Genomic DNA, 19193 nt, shown 5'->3' with positions numbered 1-19193 from the left:
TAATAAAAAGATAGGTGCCCTCTACAGACTTAAGCCCTTTCTTACAGCAACTACCAGGGTGTCTCTAGCCCAAACTCATCTCATCTCTACATTATTGTATGCCTCTCCATCTTTTATCAACCTATCAAAATCTAACCTTCATAAACTAGCCACATCCTACCATAGCATTGCTAGGTTTGCCACAGGTTCCCCATTTCGTACCCATCATTGTGTTAATCTCAAAAACCTTGGCTGGCTTGAACTTTAAAATCTTATTCTTCTACATCAATTAGTTATCACCCATAAAATTCTCTACTACCCCACTAATACACCCATACTGAACAACCTTGTAGCCCCTTACAAGAATCTTACTTCCCTTCGCTCAGCTAACAAACTGCTAGTAAAAACTCTCAAATCTAACAATAAATCTGGTGACTCCTTGTTCACAAATGTTGTTGGCTCATACTGGAATAAACTTCCTCAGAACTAACTACTTTAGTCTCATCTCAACTTTTCAAGAAACATTTAAAGGACCATTTCAAAACTCACTGGCTTTGCCCTTGCTCAAATCCCGACTGACCCCAGCATCCAACTTATATATTATACTTCTCTTCCAGTAAAGTTCTCTCAATTCCCTACTGTTATACACCCATCTCTTCTACTTGTCTCTCTCAATACTACTTCTCCTTATCTGTAGCTCACCTGGCATCTACTTGGACAATACTATTCCTATATCTGTCTCTTTCTCTCTATACTTGATATATTACTCCAACCTGTCATCTCATCTACTATCTAAACCTTGTTTGTTACTTCTTACTCTGTATTTCTGGGTCTTATAACTATTTGCTCATGCACAAAATGCTCACCATATTTGTTAATACTGTAAATATTGTATAGACTCTAGTATTTGTTTATTTTTTTATTTCTGCATCCAAATTCCTGCATCACTCAGATTGTAGGGTTAGGGATCCTCGTGGTATTTTTTTTTTCTGTTAAATTGATTCCATACTGTTGCTATGCTACTTGTAAATAGTTCTGTAGCTTCTTATAATTTGTTGTTTTATGCCACTTACTACTATATATTAGTGGAGCTTTTCTCCTCGGGCCTCTGCTGAAAATGGACATATATCCAGCCAGACTAGCCCGGTCAACAAATGTAAAATAAAAAAATAAATAAATAATTCTGGTGCTGTCTGTTATGCAGGAAGTTCCTCAGAGTGGAGTCTGAGAATACCTTATATGCCAGACATAGATCTTCCTTCAGCAATCTTTAGGAAACAGAATACAGGTATAGGGCTTTGAGGCAGTCAGCACAGGATATGGTACTTACCTCCCTGGATTATTTTAGTGAGGAACCTCTGTAGTCATTCCATTTGTTGTGTGTACCTGGTTAGGTACATACCAAAGGAGGCACTGTATTCAATGTTAGTTCTGATGAAGGCTACAAATAGTGGAACAATGACCTCCTTAGACATAGATGCCATACCTTTGTTTATAAGCTGCACAATATAGAATGATTTCCTCACTAATGTAGACATGTGATGGTCAAAGGCTATATTACTGTCTAGGTGTATCTCCAAGTCCCTAACTACTGGATTAACTGTTAGGGTGTGTGTTGTCAATATAATACTTACCAGGGGTGGATGACTTCTAAATGGATGCTATTATGTATTTCATGGCATTTAGTTTTAATCCATGCCTCTGCACAAGTTATTTGTCGTTGCCAGCTATTCCTGGAGAACATTAGGGTGATTGGGGGATTCTATGACTGCTCCTAAATTGCATTTGTCTGCAAATTTAGTCAGCCAGAGACCTTAACAGTGGCCTTGATTTCATAGAAGTAAATGCCAAAAGGGAGCAGTCCCAGGACTGATAACTGAGGGACTCCACTTGTGACTAGCCACTTTGTAGAGGTGGACTTCCCAATTTTAACTTCCTTGTTCCTGTCTGTGAGCCAGCTGTCTATCCACCGAGTAACATAAGGGTTTGTACCTAGCCTCCTGAGTTTATCAGCAATGCCTGAGTGAGGTATTGTGTCAAATGCCGTGGCCAGGTTAAGATGGGTAGTGTGAACAATTTTGCCCTTATCCATTGCTTTACTGACAGTCTCAAAGAATTCCATCAGGTTGAATAGGTATGACCTGCCCTTGACAAAACCAAAACTGGATTGAGCACAGTGTCTGCAGGTTACCTATACCATTATTGATCATTTTCAGGACAATGCTTTCCATGGCTTTGCATATGAGTCTAGTGAGACATATGGGTCTGTAGTTTCCAGGGTCTGAAGATGGCCTACCTTTGTGCAGGAAGATACTGCTACTGTTTTCCATTTGTGAGGCACAAAACATATTTGAAGGCTTTGATTAAATAATAATTCCAGAGGTCCTGATAGTTCATATTTCATGCTATTTGGTAGGTATCCAGGGATAATGTCTGGACCCATTGATTAGTGTCCTTGGTCTTAGATAAAAAGAGAACATTGAGGACTTCTTCCTTAGTGATGGAAAGGGGAGTTATATTTGACGGTATTTCCTGAGGGGAGGTTGAGGGAGAGAGAGAGAGTGGTAAAGTTAGAACTGAATTCAGCTGCCAGTAACTTTGCTTTATTTTCTGGCTCAGTATACATGGCTCCATTGGCAATAATCTCTCCACACAAATGTGTATTGCCTTTGAGGCTGCGGACATAGCTAAAAAACGTCTTGTGCTTGTCATTGCCCCTGGAGGCAAAATTTACCTCAAATTTAGCTTTAGTGGACTTTATTTGTCCTCTGAGTTGTTTGTTTATTTTGATTAGAATGCTTCTATTCTTTTGGGTTCTACACCTCCAAATTTTTGCCATGATTTCTTCCTTCTGTTATTCATCCTACTGGTATTGTGATTCCACTAGCGTGGCTTGTCTTTTGAGTTAGTTCTGTATTCATTCCTGATGGGTAAAGCTGCTTCTATGGAGCTATTAACATGCTGGTATAGGATTTCAATTAACAATTCTGCATAGGCAGCAGTTTTCTCAGGGTTTAAGGGGGCTTGAAATTATGTCAGTTTATCTCTTAATAGTAGGAAGTCAACCTTTGAGTAGTTATTGGACATTTCCAGGGTTAGCTGGATGTCTGGGTTTTATTTTAACTTCAAAGGAGACCGTTATGTGGTCTGACTTTACCAGATAGGCCATTACACTGGGGGGGGGGGGGGTAGTACACTGCTCTCTCCCATATTAGTAAGGACCAGATCCAATATGCTTGCTCCCCTGGTCAGTGTTTTGATGCATTGACAATCTGGTTCAGTGAATTTGTATTTAAAAAATCCAGGAATTTCTGTGCCTACAAGGTTGGTGTCATATGATTCCTAGTTAATATTGGGGTTATTAACCTCACCCAGGGTTCCTATTACATGAGCAAATGCTAGAAATAGCGAAGCTCATTTGTCGAACCCAAATGCATGTTCGACCATCTAATATGACCCGCCTCACCCATTAATATGTGGTACTGGGTCAGATGGTGAGTGTTAAATACATGTTATGGGTTTCTTGGGTCATAGAGGGGGACCTATAGCTTGCACGGAGGTGGTATAGGATTTGAACATGGAGAAGCTCAAGTGCATCATCCTGTTCAACCAGCTTTGAGCTATATTTATTTTTATGTAAATTGAGACACCTCCACTTTTACTCCCTACCAATGTAGTAGCTGGTTTAAATATGTGGAAGGCCTTGCACAACCGGTTGGGCATACCTCTCAACCTTTTAGAGCAAGCTATCTGGACAAAGCCATAAATAATGAGGGAACAACCACCCAAAAATAGGGGCAATTTTTAATATTGATCTTAAAAGCTTAAAAAGTTGATAAAATAGCAGGTTTCACTTTATCATGAATGTTCTGAAGGGTATGAAGTATGAAACTCAAATGTCTGTCATTATTTTCTGTATTCAATCTTTAATAGCTTGTCAAAACATTTCTCAGAAAATCCCAGTTTCATGAAAAATGGATCAAAAATATGAGGGAAATGTAAAATGCAAAAATCTGTACAGTTGAAAGATATGCAGTGCACTCTCCATGACTTTAAACCATGTCTCAGTGACTGCACAGACAACAGCGTTGTCTAGGGTAAGGAGAGCTTGTACGAGTGGAGTTTCTTGTTCAAACTCCTAGCATTCAGCAGTAGTGACTGTTATACTCTATTGTGATCCTGATGAGGATGGAGTAGACAGGAATGATAACTTCTTTCTGTCTTGAAGAAATGCCCCTGGTGAGTAGGCTAGGTAAAGGCAATAGTAGTCTATAAATGCTAATAAAAGGATAGTTTGTTGTCAGTTAGAATGTCCAGGTCACTACAAGGTGAGTCAACTTTCAAAGGGGTGTCAGCAATGTGGTAGATGGATAGGTGCTCAGTTTTGCCGAAGGACACACTGCTGTACTTCTCAGCATTTAGTTTTAGGCCATGGTCCAGGTGCCACTTACTGGTAAGTGTTAGTCTCTCCTAAAGAATCTGGAAGTCAGATAGAGAGCTAATGACAACTCCAAGTTTGTAGATGTCTGCAAACTTTGCCAGCCCCCCAAGCCCTTGCTGTCAATATTGACATTCGAGAAGTAAATACCAAAGAGAAGCTGTCTTTGGATCAATCACCAGGGGACACCACTGGTAACTACTCTTTTTGAATAGATTGTGCCTTACACACAGATGTACTGGGATCTGTGAGTTATTCAGTTTGTTACCCATCAGGTTTCACAGGTGTTTACATTTAGTTGATTAGCTTATCAATAATGCAAGAATGTAGGATAGTATCAAATGTCTTGGTTAGGTCTAGGTATTCAGTGCAAACTAATCTGCACAAGACTAATGCATCAGTAACATGTTCAAAGATCCTCCCCTGATTCTGGATACAGTTTATGCTTTTAATAAGCCAATTTGGGCATGTCCAGTGCATGTAGATTGATTATGTCCCTGATAAGAAGTTCCATGTTGGTGCATTCTATTGCTTTGCAGAGAAGGCTGGGTACGTCTATATGGCTATAGTTTTCTGTATCAGTAATGTCTTGCCCATTATGGACCAGGATGTCTATGCTGTTCTCCATTCTATTGGCATGGGTCCACTAAAGAAGATAAGGTTGAATAGGGTTAGTGGCAAGTCTACCAGACAGTGTCTAGTGCTGACAAGAAGGCAGTCTGGCACCTTATCAGGCCTCATGGAACAAGTGTTTTTGGTCTTGGAGAGGGAGTATTCAGGACTTGATCAAAAGTGATCATAGGGTGTGCTAATAAGCTGGAGAAAGTTATAGTGTGATAGTTGAGTAAAGTTAGAGCTGAATTTGTTCTCTAATATTTTTGCTATGCCCTCAGGTGTTGAGTAAGTGTTATTATTATTATGTATAAGTTTTGATCATTGCTGGACAGTACCTCTAATATTTCTGACACAGCTGAAGAAGGCTTTGTGGTTGTCCATAGCAGAACTAATAATCCTTGACTTGTACTTACTTTTGGAAGATTTCATTTTATTTCTGATATCTTTGTTGATCTTTTTGAGATGAATACTAGATAATAAGATATTAGGTTTGCTTTTATTTGTTATGTGTTTCTTATTTTATAAGTGTCTTAGAGGACAGATGCCTTGATGCATGCTTTGTGGTGGGCATAAAAAGTATCCATTAGCTGGCAGCATGAGAAATTGGGTCGTCAAGGTAAGAACGGTGCTTAAATTTCATCAAGTCTTCAGTTTGCTGGATTAGGTTTGCCTTGAGTAGTCTCTAAATGCAGAAGGGTTTTGTGGTAAGTCAGGTTTTACCCTCACAGTGAGCTTTACTGAATGTTGATCAGATTTGACCAGCAATGTGGTAAGTGTAGGTGTTGAGCATAGGGTGGCAATAGTGGTGAGAATCAGTTGTTGGTCTAGGTAGATAGCATTAATGAAGCTCATTAATGAAGCTCAGAAATCCTGCTGTGTGTATTTATTGGAGGTGGAATAGGTTTCCCAGTAAATGAAGGGATAGTGGAAGTCTCGCAAGACAATAGTGATAGGCACAATAGGGATGATATCAGTTTGTTCAGATATACCTCATGGGCTGCAGATGACATGGTGTGGGGGAGTACAGCAGTTGGCTATGACATGGTATGGACTTCTATTTACCATGAAAATGATTTGGAGAAGTTCTAGGTTGTCATCCTGGATTAAGAGTCTAGAGTTCAGATGAGACTCGTAAGAGTACAGATAATACTGCCTGCAAAACACCATTATTTTTTTCCATTGTAGTTGAAAGAGTGGAAGGCTTTGAAACCCTGCACTATTGGATGCTATAGCTATTCTGTAACCATGTCACAGTAACTATGCCTATATCGATATTTAAGCATTAGGAATGCCCATAAGGAGTTTAACTTCTTGTTGAGACTTCTAGTATCAAACAGTGCTCCCTTTGTCGTCGAAAGCTCATTTCATCGAATTTCAAAACAGTGAGACCAAATAATCGAAAACTCAAATCGTTGGAAACTCATAACATCGAATCTCAAATCATTGAAAACTACAAAACAACTAGAAATAACATCCCAGACACTGTTTACTACATTTATGCAGGAGGGCAAGCCCCCTGCATCCCCCAAAAATTAAATAAACCAACTCCAAGGTCACACTACAGTGAGGTTAGGAAATTGCCTTTTTCTCCCACTGTAGTGCAACCTTGGAGTTGGTATATTTAATGTACGGGGTGTGTGTGTGTGTGTGTGTGTGTGTGTGTGTGTGTGTGTGTGTGTGGGAGGGGGGGCGGAGCCCCCCACATGGGGCATGCAGGGGGGCTTGCCCCCCTGCATAAACATAGTAAAAACTCTGTGGGATGTTATTTCTAGTTGCTTTGTCATTTTCAGTGATTTGAGATTTGATATGAGTTTTTGACAATTTGAGTTTTCGATGATTTGGTCTCGTTTTGAAATTCGATGAAATGAGCTTTCAACGCTATGAAGTGAAATCATATAATTATATATATATATATATATATATATAGATAGAGAAATATAGATAAACATATATATATATATATATATATATATAGATATATATATATATATATATATATATATATATATATATATACACACACATAGATAGATATCTATGTTTATTTATTTATATTTGTTTACCAGGGTAGTGCACTGATCAAGATTGACCAATTTCAGGCTTAGCTCGGGTGAAATATAAAACATCTCACAAACAAAAAATACAACAATGTAAGCAATAACAGAATAAGTGTATATACGTTCCATTTAACAAGTACAGTGCAATGTACAAATAAGAACAGTGTAATGTACAGTATATACATTAGTTTCAAAAGTGGGTCAATCTTTAGTGAATCTGGAGAAAGGAGAAGTGACTCCGAAAGGAGATCAGTTAGGTATATGTCCTGTAATGAAGCAGGAGCACTTGGCTTGGATGAAGAAATGCTTTTTCAGTTGCATTCTGAATTTGGAGTAAATGTCGATTTCCTTAATGTTGATAGGTAGAGCTTGCCAAAGAGTAGATGCCTGAGAGGAGAATGCATGTGCAGTGCTGTGGAGTTTGGTGTGGCTTGTGAGTAGTGTTTCATGTTGTATGAGGAGTAATATAGTATACAATATATAATTTATAATATAGTTTTGATTTTGAATGGCGATAATATAGTTTTGATTTTGATAAATGGTAAAATTTGAAGATAAACAATCAGAAAATATATTCTCCATCTGCAGAATGACTCGGAAGCAAAAGTGACAGCATAATACTTTTGATAGACTAACCAAAGCTGCTAAAAAATATATATCTGCTTTCACTTTGGACCTGACAAGCTATTATGGCTGTTATTCAGCAGGATGTTTAAAATATAAGAAGAAATGTATAGCTTGAAGTTACGCTCAGTTTTTATACTGAACTTTGTTAAGATCTAAGCAGCCAACATTAATTTCTTGTTGCATCTTCATGGCAGGTGCATGCTATGGAACATATGAGGCCTCCACACTCCCTGGACTCTCTTGAGGTATTCTTTGAGAACAACTGATCAATAACTTTAACCTTTCTTATCCTGCTGTTCCTAATTGGAACCTTACCTGATAGCTCTTTGTTCAACACAGAAATATTAATTTAAAATTTGCATCTTCTCCTTGGTTTCTCTTTCCCTCCCAAGTAGTTCATCAATTGCCCATCCAACTTTCTTGAAAGAGGCCTTCTGCATTTTCTTAATGTCTCTTGCAAACATTTTTCTTCTTTCCTGCCTTTGCGGTATCAAAGCAATTTGTTGTTGTGTTTCTAGACTTCAAATAACTCTACCAGTAATATTTTCTCCTTATCCCTCCATCACCTGCATCTCTTTTTCTTTTCCCTTAAAAATCAAACAGGTTTTTTTTATGCCACAGAAGTTCTTAGTAACCTTTTTCCTTCTCCATGGCCACAGTGAGTTGTACTGTTGTGCAGTCAGTATTATCTCGAAGAACATTCATCTCATCTCTTTTAAAAAGAACAAGACCTGAGGGTTCTACGCAATACCTTGCGTTCTGTACTTTCACTCAGGCTGTTCTTTTTGCCTACTCTGGGTAATGAGATACACTGTTTGTCACAGTCATAACCAACAATCTTCCTCTCTATCCTCCAACTGTTTCTATCCTTGCCTAGCTTATGATCCCTTGCACTTTCATACAGTGGCCTATAAAGGGTGCTACTATATAAACTTTTTCTTTAAAGCCAACCTACTTTATTGTTAGGAAGACTGTCTTTGGTTTTAAGTTTTCCTTTAAGTTTTTGTGCCATACTTTCTCATCCTTTCTGCTTTTGCCATAGTCTTATGTAATAATTATCTGTTATCACCACTCCATACTTACTTCAAGTCACTGTCACCCCTCTGCTGTTTTTCACTTCCCTCAATTTTTGAAACATCCTGTATCACTTTGAAGCATATGGATTTTTTCAACTGTTCAGCTCACTTCTTGTGCCTTATCCCAGAATAGTGGCAACCTTCAGAGCAAAAGTTGCGATTCCCTACTATAAACATTGTGATAAGCAACATACCCGGACTCCTTAATAATGTCAGTTAGAAACTCTTATCTGCAATTCATAATCTACCTTATAGTAATACCCTGAGGGAAAGAATGAAGATAACATGGGCTACAAAATATAACATTCTCAAGAATGATATTCTACCTTGTTATCAAGTCCTTTTCTGTCTCCCTCCATTCGGGAAAATATATAGACTATCCGGCCCTAATCAACTCTGTATGTCTAATGATATAATTATGCATAGCTATCACATGGGAAACAAGAAGGTCTGGAAGCCGAAATGCTGCCATGAATAGGGAAACCAAACAAGTCATAACATTCTATCCAGGTTTCCAGTGCATGACTGCAGCTACTTGAAAACAGCACTTTTTAAATGATAACTGTAATATCCATACATTAACCTAAAATACTGAACAGTAAAGGCACTCAGTAGCATTCTGCAAATGTAGCAATATATCATGTGCAAAAGCTGACAGCTTAGATGTGGACCTTGTGCATTATACCTTTGTATGACTATGCAGGCTTTAGTCATTATTTCAGAGAAATGTTAAAATACAAAGGAGATAAAGGGAACCCTTGTCTAACACCATGTTTGAGGCCTAAAGTAGGAACAGAAAGCCAATAACAAAGGATCTATTCTCTCATGCCTCCTTTCACAGCACCTCCCCTTTCCCTTCTTTTACAATGGATCCATAAAACATAGAAGGTCTCTGAACCACTGAGTCTCACAGCAGGGGGTGGGGGGATGTAGGAGAGTTGGGGGTGGTTGATCTCTTCCTAACATCAAGTCATTTGGAGCAAAGGTGAACATCCCACAACTTTTCTTATATAGAATAGATAAGGGAAAGTTAGAGTAATGACCCCTTACAAGGCAGTGTAGGTATTTGCTCTTCACTTAACTCAAGGTACAGGATTAGAGCAGAGTATATCCAAAGACAGGAAAGAGTTCTGAAGGTAGTCCCCAAGCTGCAGAATTACCTATGGTCAGAGTATGCTTGGCATGGTACATCTGCACATTTGTTATAAGAAGCATACCGGTTCCGTGGAAGACACTATTAAATGTCAGGATAGGGAATCCCATTTGGTTTCAGAACAGATCAAAGGGTTTGAGCATAGCCTACACTATTTAAGCTTGCAGCATGATGAGCAGCAGTGCTCATTACATATGTGTGCTGCTCATTGCACTTACACATGTATAAGCACCTTTTCATGGTCAGCAACAGTGCTGACAGCCATGAAAAGATGCAGAGAAGAACAGCCATACATGCACACAAAACAGTTTGCTTGTAAGTAAACCTATTATGTGACCAAACCCAGACAGATTATATGAAGTAAGGGCAGTTTGATTACAAGAATTAATATATAGGAATATTAAATGGGGAGATCCTACACATAATACAATGGTAGTACTGCAGACATCAGTAAGAGGGGAGGGCAAATGGAAAAAATGTACTCAGATAATGCATAAATCCTTCCATACTGATGTAATAACAATTTATCCTGTACGCAAATATTGACTGATGCACAAACCTAAAAAGGAAATGCTAACAAAAGATGTGAGAGGGATACAAAGCAACATAGAAATAAAGTGGAATAAATGTTATATTAAGGTTGATAACATGCTGAGCTGAGCTAACAGTTATCAAGGACAGTGGATACATTAGGGTCTATTCATAATGACTACAGTTATTGAATGTGACACGTATATACAAGTAATATATGTGTGATTAAAAACAGTACTGCTGTATTCCCCACTTCATTATGTATAAACAAGAAGAAATGTGCCCTTCAGCTGTTATGTCACCTGCTACATCAGAAATGGACATTTGTTGTCATTTAGCAACCACAGAACGGGGTATATCACTTCAAAACAAGTATTAGACAAGCATATGATATAAACTCATGTACATTCTAAACAGTAATATAATAACACTCAAAATATACATGTGAGAAATGACAACACAGATCAGATGACATTTCAGCAGTTTGTGGTCTCCATTCATAAATGGAGTCTATCTGCATAAATATAATGGGCATGCTCACAAGAAATTACGGTAAAATCTGCCATAACTGCATGTCAACAAAACAAACACAGATGAAAGTGTTCTAACACAGGCACAATCACACTTTATGATGATCTTGTATCATGCCATACAGTACGAAATGTTATAGGTTCATAGGTTCATAGGTGTGTACTAGGCCTATGGCCCTGGAGCTTTTACAAGCCTAGTCCATAGAAGTGCCTTGGCATCATGTCGCCATTAGTTCCCGGTGCTTCTATCAAGTAGAGCCACTGGAGTGATCCTCAGGGTGAACTTTCTATTTCCCATCCACTCATCAAGATTTCTCTTGAAAATGGTCAGTGAGGTGCTCTGCTTGACATGTATGGGAAGTCTATTCCAGAGCATGAGAAGTCTCTGGGTTATGAACCTGTCCCTCCAGCATGTTCTGTTGATTGTGGTAATGAGGTTGAGGTTCCTGGAGCATGTGGTGCAGAAGGATTGGGATTTCTTTAGGTTTAACATTTCTAACAGGGCAAGGTCAGACATGGCTTTGTAAGTCAAGCAGAGATCACCTCTTAATAGACAATATGAGACAGAGAAAAGCTGGAGCTTTTTGAGTCTGTTCATGTAGGGCATATGTTTAAGGCCTAGGATCCTCTTCATGAGGTACTTTTGTGGCCTTTCCAGCTGTTGCAGGTGTTTAGTGAGGTACATGCCAAATGGGGCATTATACTCGATGACTGGTCTAATGAGGGAAGAGTAGAGAGAGATGATGACCTCTTTCTTCCTGGATGCAAAACCCTTGATAATGAGATGTGCCACATAGAAGGACTTTCTGATCACAGGGGCAATGTGGTGGTCGAAGGAGAGGTTGCTGTAAACCTGTGTCCCCAGATCTGTTATAACACCTTCAGTCTTCAGTGGGCTACCATCAATGTGGTAATTAGTAAGAACCAGGCTTTTCCTAAAGGGAATGACGATACTTTTTTTGGCATTAAGCTTAAGGCCATGGGCCTTTCTGTAGGGTGTCTACATCATTTGGGGAGTTAATAATGGCTCCTAGCTTGCAATTGTTGGTGAACTTGGTCAGCCAGAGTCCCTCTGTGCTGGCCTGTACTTCTGAGAATTAGATGCCAAACAGGAGAGGACCCAGGACTGATCCCTGTAGGACTCCACTTGTGATTGGTCAGCAGTCTGACTTGGAGTCTGCTACTTTCACACTGTGGGTTTTGTCTGTGAGCCAGTTTGCAATCCACCTAGTGATATAGGAGTTGATGCCTAGTTTGGTGAGTCTATCAATAATTCCTGAGTGGGGAATGGTATCAAAGCCCTGACCAGATCAAGGTAGGCTGTATGAACTGCCTTGCCCTGATCCACAGCTCTGCTGACTGACTCAAAGAAGTCAACCAGGTTGAGCAGGCATGATCTACCCTTCACAAAACCAAAATGCGTGGGATCCAGAGTTTGGAGATTCCCTATATCCTTGTTAATTAGGTCCATGATGATGCATGCCTTGTGTCCTATAAAGGTCTACAATGTGAAGAAAAGAATTACTGTAATACATAAATATTTGGATGAAGATATGCAATACAGAGCATTATTTTTTGGAAACTAAGCAATGCTTGTGAACAATCAATGACATACTTAATATCTGCATCTTGCCAGACTCGAACACATGGCAGGACAGATATGATAATCTGCATATCAATAATAATTACATCTCCTTACTCGTAGAGATATTCATCCAAATCCTGGCCCAGCCTTCTTTAACTACATTGTTGTACCATGCACACACACACACACACACACACACACACACACACACACACACACACACACACACACACACCTCCTAAAAGTTTAACATTTTTACACATAAGTGCTAGAATTATTTCTAATAAAATACAACATCACTTCATGTAAAGTGCTGGTGGAACAATAATAATGTACTCTACTGGGATGTAAAGCTACCTTTCAACTTCTTAGCCCAATAAATCTTGACAAAGCTATAAATAATAGGGGGTGGGAGCAAAAATATGCACAGTTTTTAAATATTACTTTTATAAACTTAGAAAGTTGATAGAATAACAGGTTTTCCATTGGAGTGAATATTATGAAAGATATGAAGTCTGAAACTCAAATGTCTATTATTGTTTTCTGAATTCACTCATCACTGATTTGCCAGAAAACCGAAAATGTTATGAGGAACAGATCAAAAAACATGAAACAAAAATCTGAACATTCTGTGAAAATCTGGACAGTTGATAGCTATGAGTAAAGCTTTGGACAAACAAGCAAATATATTTTTTGTCCAGAGGTTTGAATAGCCTGTCTCAAAACTAATAAACATCAAACATTAAGACTCATTTCTATTTGCCTTCTTTCGAACCACATTAGAAAGAAATTTAAATTAAAAATTCTTGGCTCCAGAGTTAGGTGCCACTGCCATACCTCAAGAAGAAGAATTAATTGTCTATCCAATAGCTATAGTTAATAACCATAACAAGTCTCTCAGAAACGAATACAAACACCAACAGCAAAGTCCACAGCAAAGAAACGACAGGCTGCAGCAAACTGTAGTTTAAAGTCTTTTAATAACCTTTAAAACCCAAAAAACATTGAATATCTCAAGCGCTTTCGCCTGGTTCCTACCAGGCTTTATCAAGATACAAACATAAAAAAGTAATGCCCTTAAATACAATAACCATTGGTCACATGGTGTTTTTTTAATTGCTTCAATTTAAGTTAATTAATCAGCCAGAATTACTTCAATTGAATTCCTTTAAAAAACAAATGTTAAAAACCTCACCCACATTTTTGCATTGCAAAATATTTAACAAGCCATATACTTACAAAAAAACAATACATTAATACCAAAATACTTCCAGACACATCGTTCACTGTTAAAAAACATTCTTTCAACCATATTATATTAATGTTCTATCTATAAAATTCTAAAAAAAATATATGTAATATATATATAACCATATATAACACTACAGTTTCGCTTTACGTAGTTTGAGTACACTTGAAATACTAATACTGTCATTTAAACCTGGGGACCATGTGACCAATGGTTATTGTATTTAAGGGCATTACTTTTTTATGTTTGTATCTTGATAAAGCCTGGTAGGAACCAGGCGAAAGCGCTTGAGATATTCAATGTTTTTTGGGTTTTAAAGGTTATTAAAAGACTTTAAACTACAGTTTGCTGCAGTCTGTTGTTTCTCTGCTGTGGACTTTGCTGTTGGTGTTTGTATTCGTTTCTGAGAGACTTGTTAAGGTTTTTATTCATGGCAGAGAGTGCAGACTGTGTTGAGTTTCAGAATACACCTGTTTTACTTCAGGATGTACCAGATGACGCTCCGGTTACCAGGGGGGAATTCAAACAAGTTTTGTCTTTATTAACTCAGTTGAGTAATAATATGCTGAATTTAAGTGCTGCTAATTTATCCTCTCCAATTCCTGGTAACCAACTACTAGGTCTGCACAGAAAAGTGCTTCCAGTACCAACGCAAATACAGAACGGATGTGACTGGGTGGAACCTCCTGATGAGATTATATTGGTACAATCCGATCTACAGGAGCAGCCTGGGAGAAAACAAGTTGATCGTTGTTACGGACCTAACTCACAAACGAGTGGTTTTAACTTCAATGCATGGACTGAGCAACAGTTTTTGTTTCAAAAAGGTACTGTTTCAGCCTTTTCTAACCAGAGTGGGGGTGCTGACCAAGAATTTAAAAACTGAGCGATAAGCTGTATGCTTATAAAACATTACAGCATGAGACTGACTATCTGAAAGAATGTGTGAGGGTACACCGAGTACCAAAAGGGCTACGCTGTTTCAAATTTCCCAACAGTGCTCTACCAGGAACGGATTTATACAATGATTTAGTAAAATTGTTTGACAAAACTGGTTTAGAGATGTTGAATATTTTAATCAAAGACTATGAAGCAAAAGCTGTAAATTTGTTAGATGATGTCAACAAATTGAATGACTTTATTGTTAAAGACAACAATTTTCTTGGCATTAAAAAGATTATGATGGTGTGTTTGAGGAAGTTGACCTGCACTGTTTAAAAATAGTTAATCGTAAGATTAGAAAACTTGAACGGGACTTGGTTGAATACAGAGATGGGTTGGCCTACCCACATCCGGGTAAAAACAGGGGGAGGGGTAACAACCTTGAAGGTACGGGTACTCACCCGGTTGGTAATGTTAACAACAACAACAATATGGATGTGTATACCCCTGAACTTCCTAGGAGAAGCGAGCGTCTAGCCCAAAAAGATAATAGAAACATCCAACAGGGTTTTCAGTTTCCTCAGGGCAGACCGGGGGTGAGAAGCACAACCTATTACCAGCAAGGGTGGAACAGACCACGCAGATAAAAGATTTGAACTGCATAGAAGTTGCTGATATAGGTTACGTTTTGGATGGGCTACCAAAGGGCAACTATGAGGTAGTAACAAATAACAACTTCAATATTTAAATTTCATGGACATTAATGTTACAGGTGACTTTTTTGAATTGTTCATAAGGGGTCTGCATTACATACCTTCACGTACATTTAATTTACCCAGTACATTAATAGATCTGAAACTTTTTGTTAGATGGTTGAACTTATCTCTGGAACTAGGTAGGCCAGGTACAGTGAATGAGCAATTTGCTAGAGCAAGTACCTTCAATCCCCCTACCCACCTAATGTTAAAAGTATTTGAAGAATTAGTGGAAATGGACCTAAGGAAGCAGCATGCTATTAATACACGTTCAACATCCCCCAACTTATCTTTTGACCAGCAGCGGCTTGTTTATTTACTCAAGGATGAAGGGATAAGAGTAATGAAACCTGACAAAGGTGGAGGGATAGTTTTAATGTATAATTGTGCGTATGAGACGCAGATTCTTAGCATGTTGCAAGATAGTGCACAATATGAGTTAGTCTCTAGAAACGAAGTCAACATAGCGTATGCCAAAATTAAATATGATTTGTTTGACTTGTTAATGCAAGGAGCTATCAATGAAAAATTATATAACTTTTGAATGTGGATAAACCTAAGACACCGATAATATTCGGTATACCTAAGGTCCATAAGGGTTTGGACCCATTAAGATTTAGACCAATTGTGGCAGGGTCCGTAGTATTACAGAGCCATTAGGGAAATTCATTGACCAGACTGTTAAAAATTTGTCATGTCCTTGGAACATGTCTGCAAAGACTCCTGGGAATTTTTAAAAGGTTTGGATCAGAATTTCTTTAAACGTACTTGTCTATTGGTTTCTATTGACATTGTGGAATTATTTCCAAGTATCCCACATTTAACGGGATTGAATGGTTCAATGAAGTGCTGGCTACACAATCAGGGTTGAGTGCTAATATAGTTATGTTATTGGTGGAATTTATGGAAGTCATTCTTAAAAATAACTTTATTTATTTTAATGGTGAGGTCTACAGACAAAGAAGGGGCGTGGCGATGGGCACCCCATGTGCTTCAGCTTTTGCCAACATAGTGTTACATTACTGGGAAAACAAATTTATATTTTCAACTGCTTGGGCAAAACACATTGTCCATTATAAATGATTTTTGGATGATATTTGCATTTTATGGGAAGCGAATTATGAAAATTTCTTAGAATTCATGTCCTATATTAATGCTTCGACACATTTTCTTTCTTTTACGCATACTGTGAGTGATGAAGTTCTTAATTATCTAGATGTAACACTGGTTAAGGATCTTACAAGGGGTATTTTTCAATCTAAGATTTATAGGAAGGCAACTTTTTCCAACTCTTTTTTGCACTTTGAGAGTGGTCATCCCTTTTTCCAAAAGAAAGGAATAGTGAAAGGACAATTCATCCGGGCGTCGAGAATGTCGAGCACGGATGAATTGTTTTTGAAAGAGGTGGACTTTTTGAAAGAACTTTTTGCAGAAAGGGGGTACCCTACAAAGCTGGTGAACAATCTACAAAAAGACGTGATGGCTAACAGAGGGTTAATGTATTTCCCTCTACTGGGCATGGGTTTGTTACCCAATGTGCAGGGTAGGCAGGAAAAACAATTTGATGGGCATAGTAGCTTTGTCTAAACCTATACTAGGGACGCTGAACAGTTGGAACAAATTGTTTTGAAATACTGGCCTGTTTTGACCCTTCAGGAGAATTTTCATGACATTATTCCAGAGAAACCAAGTTTTGTAAAAAAGAGGGACATGAATTTGAAGGGTCTTTTTGAAAGTAAAAATCATCTTTCAACTAATTTTGCTGTTGTTTCGAAAATAGGCACACATAAATGTGGTGCCTGTAGACAGTGTTCTCTGATTATTAATGATAGTAGTGTATATATACCTTCAAGGAACTTTAAGGTCCATACAACTGGATATTATAATTGTGCAACCAAGGGTGTGGTTTACATGGGGATCTGTGTTCTATGTTGGAGTTTTTATATAGGGAAGACAGAAAGGCCTTTAAGGCAAAGAATTTATGAACATGTAAATGACATCTCTAAAAAGAAAGACACAAACGCCTTTTATAAGCACTATACACAGTGCCCTGATATGAAACTTAAATTTATGGTACTGGAGCAGGTTGCACAGGACCCTAGGGGAGGAGACTGGGAAACATTCCTGGAATATAGAGAACTTATATGGCAGTTAAAATTAGACGCAGCTAGGTCCCCAGGTTTAAATGACAGTATTAGTATTTCAAGTGTACTCAAACTACGTAAAGCGAAACTGTAGTATATATGGTTATATATATTACATATATTTTTTTAGAATTTTATAGATAGAACATTAATATAATATGGTTGAAAGAATGTTTTTTAACAGTGAACGATGTGTCTGGAAGTATTTTGGTATTAATGTATTGCTTTTTTGTAAGTATATGGCTTGTTAAATATTTTGCAATGCAAAAATGTGGGTGAGGTTTTTAACATTTGTTTTTTAAAGGAATTCAATTGAAGTAATTCTGACTGATTAATTAACTTAAATTGAAGCAATTAAAAAAACACCATGTGACCAATGGTTATTGTATTTAAGGGCATTACTTTTTTATGTTTGTATCTTGATAAAGCCTGGTAGGAACCAGGCGAAAGCGCTTGAGATATTCGATGTTTTTTAGGTTTTAAAAGTTATTAAAAGACTTTAAACTACAGTTTGCTGCAGCCTGTCGTTTCTCTGCTGTGGACTTTGCTGATAGTTAATAACCATTCAATTATAAAACAGTATGTTCTCGAAATCTGGAAAAATTCATATATCATCCCAACCCATAAAGAATGTCCAGACACTCTAACTACAAACATTAAGCATGATGTAATCACTCCAGGAAATGTAAGTTGTACTGGCTCAGCCTACCCACCCCAGTGACTCTACCCTGTCACTCCCATCCATTAATCTATTTGACCTACCTCAAGCTTTTACTGAGCCTAATAGAACTGGCATGACCTCCAAAAGAGAAAATATCTTGGACTGGATATTAATAATACACAATTAGCCTAATGGTTTGCTATCCCCTTCATACTCAATCAGTGACCACTACCCAACTTAAAAAATATTAGCACAGTCCAAAATATTCTTAGAAAATATGGTACTTACGTATTATCACAACCAGATTTTTGCCATTGCGAAATTCATAATGTTACTGACAAAACAGGTTTACTAAGTTGGAAACTGGAGTGTAAACAAGAAAGTAATAGTGTGGCACACATAGGATGAGGCAGGGAGAGGAATAACTGCCAATTTTTTCGAGTCCTGCCTGCCGTGTCTCACTTTGCCGGTGAACTCCACACTGCCGCAATGCATGACAGATCCTGCCTTCCTTATTACAAGTGCAGACAAAGTAAATGAATCTGTAGTATGCCATCTGAATGTTCATGGCCAGTAGTCAAGTTTAATTTCATTCATCAGAATGATTTTAGCCAGCAGTCTGACAGGCATTTGTCCCTAATCTGAAATAAACTATACCAAGACTGGACATGCCTGAAAGTCCTAGTATATTAATATAAGTCACAAAAACAAATAACGCTTACAATCTCAGAGTACACAAGCACTTAATTCATTTCCTTACTTGTCCAGAAAGCTTTATCCCTTCAAACTCACCCACATCAGATGATGGATACCAGCAAAGTGAGACACGGCAGGCAGGACTCGAAAAAATTGGAATCATGTTCTTATTATCAGCAACAAGTGTTTGTAAAAGCGTCACTAGTTCTGTTTAA

Source organism: Protopterus annectens, chromosome 10.part0 (genome assembly GCF_019279795.1).
Source record: "Protopterus annectens isolate FY-2018-M chromosome 10.part0, PAN1.0, whole genome shotgun sequence".
Taxonomy (NCBI): domain Eukaryota; kingdom Metazoa; phylum Chordata; order Ceratodontiformes; family Protopteridae; genus Protopterus; species Protopterus annectens.
Note: the sequence above shows the minus strand (reverse complement) of the source record.